This window comes from Rattus rattus, chromosome 9, assembly GCF_011064425.1.
Source record: "Rattus rattus isolate New Zealand chromosome 9, Rrattus_CSIRO_v1, whole genome shotgun sequence".
In the NCBI taxonomy this organism is placed as follows: domain Eukaryota; kingdom Metazoa; phylum Chordata; class Mammalia; order Rodentia; family Muridae; genus Rattus; species Rattus rattus.
The window spans coordinates 63517484-63520225 of record NC_046162.1 but is presented as its reverse complement, the minus strand read 5'-3'; positions in this window follow the sequence as shown (position 1 = coordinate 63520225).

Sequence of the window (2742 nt, the reverse complement as noted above, 5' to 3'; positions counted from 1 at the left end):
GTTAATATAAAATTAGCCAACACAGTATCTCTATGTAGCCCACAGGGACCTTTAACTCCAAATCCTCCTGCTGCAGCCTCCCACAAGCTGGGATTACAGGCATGTACCAACACTTTGAACGGTGTTATCAATAAGGTTTCAGTGTGGGGTGGAGTTTTATTGTCGTTGTTTGGTTGGTCTCCTTTGTTTGTTTGGGGGTGTTTGGGGGTGACGATGGGCATCAAGCTCGGACTCACATGTCTGTGCTTTCTGAGTGCTGAGCTCAAAGGCCCACCACTACCCCGCTGTGACTTTTTACTTGCTTATTTATTTTTAATATTTGTTTGGTAGGGGTTGGAGAGATGGCTCAGTGTTTAGGAGCATTTGCTGCTTTTGTAGAAAGGTCAGGATCAGTTCCCTGCACCCACATGACAGCTCAAAATGATTTCGTAACTCCTGTTCTGGAGGTCCAGAACCCTCTCTGGCTCTCTTGGGTACTGGATGTGGTTCATAGACAAACACACCAGCAAACCACCCCAAAATATAAAATAAGGTGTTTTTAATTTTTGAATTTATTTTTCCACCAGGTACGGTGGCACATGCCTTTAATCTCAGCACTCAGGAGGCAGGGGCAGGCAGATCTCTGAGTTTGAGGCCAGCCTGGTCTACAGATGAGTCCCAGGACAGCCTACACAGAGAAATCCTGTCTCGAAAAGGCAGTAAAAACTGTAATTGCTTTTATTTGTGTGTGTGTGTGTGTGTGTGTGTGTGTGTGTGTGTGTGTGTGCTGCGCGCACACACACACACATAAGAAGTTCCTTCAGGGCTGGAGAGATGGCTCAGCAGTTAAGAGCACCGACTGCAGGGTTGGGGATTTAGCTCAGTGGTAGAGCGCTTGCCTAGCAACCACAAGGCCCTAGGTTCAGTCCCCAGCTCCGAAAAAAAAGAAAAGAAAAGAAAGGAAAAAAAAAAAAGACAAAAAAAGAAGTTCCTTCAGAAGCAAGATAAGGGCGTTGCTTTTCCTGAAGCAGGAGTCTGTTGCAAGAGTAGTATGTTGTGACTGTTCTCCAAGCCAGACAACAGCGATCTTGGGGAATTCCGCTATTACCCCACTTTACAAAAAGATTCTCGCTGGACTTACTGACCGTTTACACCCAAAGAGGGTCAGGGAGGGTCATGAGACCCTCATCTGAGTAACCAACTCCCAATATCCGTTGTAAGCCATGACACCTGAGTTACCTGAGTTACCTGAGGCTTCAGGCAGCAGGGCTTCATCAGTGCAGCTATGAGGAATCCCTGGTTCCTGCTGGGTGGCCTGTTGAGAAGGAGGAGCACCCCCAACCCCACAAGTAACCCTTCATCCATGCACTGCAAATAGCCCAATAAACTCATTGGTTCCTCAGACCGAACTTTGGCAGAGTCGCCCCTGATTGTTTTTGAGTAGACATTGCTCATGTATGTTGAGTAGACATTGCTCATGTATGTTGAGTAGACATTGCTCATGTATGTTGAGTAGACATTGCTCATGTATCTTGAGTAGACATTGCTCATGTATGTTGAGTAGACATTGCTCGTGCATGTTGAGTAGACATTGCTCATGTATGTTGAGTAGACATTGCTCGTGCATGTTGAGTAGACATTGTTCATGTATGTTGAGTAGACATTGTTCATGTATGTTGAGTAGACATTGCTCGTGCATGTTGAATAGACATTGCTCATGTATGTTGAGTAGACATTGCTTGTGCATGTTGAGTAGACATTGTTCATGTATGTTGAGTAGACATTGTTCATGTATGTTGAGTAGACATTGCTCGTGCATGTTGAATAGACATTGCTCATGTATGTTGAGTAGACATTGCTTGTGCATGTTGAGTAGACATTGTTCATGTATGTTGAGTAGACATTGTTCATGTATGTTGAGTAGACATTGCTCGTGCATGTTGAGTAGACATTGCTCGAGCATGTTGAGTAGACATTGCTCATGCATGTTGCTTCCCCAAGAAGGAATTTTAGCAACAACCGCTGAGCAATCACCACAGTTGAGGTTTTAATTTTATTATTATTATATTTTATTTTTACACTGTGTGTATATGCACACACACACACACACACACACACACACACACACACACACACACACACGAACGAATGTAGGTGCCCTCAGAGGCAGCTGACCGCCTGGAGCTGTTACAGGTTAGTCGTAAGCCACCTAATGTTGGGTATTGGGAATTGAGTTTAGCTCCTACCCAAGAATAGTCCTTGATCTTAACTATTGAGCTCTCTCTCCAGCCCCTTTGTATCTATTTTTAATATTAATTAATTAATTATTGTGCATGTGGGTGGGAGGGTGGGAGGTCAAAGGGCAAATTTCATGAGTGGGTTCTCTCTTTCTACCATGCCAGTGCCAGGAACTGAGGTCAGGTCAGCAGGCTGATGTCAGGGCATGTTTACCCTCTGAGCCTTCTCCCAGCCCTGTTGTGCCTTTTTGTTTGTTGAGACAATGTTTCTCTATGTAGCCCTGGCTGTCCTAGAACTCACTGTGTAGAACTCACAGAGATTCACCCACCTCTGCTGGAATTAAAGGCATTCACCACCACGCACAACTCTGTGCCTTTTGACGGTGCCGAGTAACGCTTCTTCCTGAGCCCAGCAAAGCATTCCAGAACATTCTGTGGAGCTCAGTCTATCTCCTTCCTCTCAGACCACATTCAGATCCTTGTAGTCAACCCGAGGCAATACCACAGAAGGCGGTATCACAGAAGA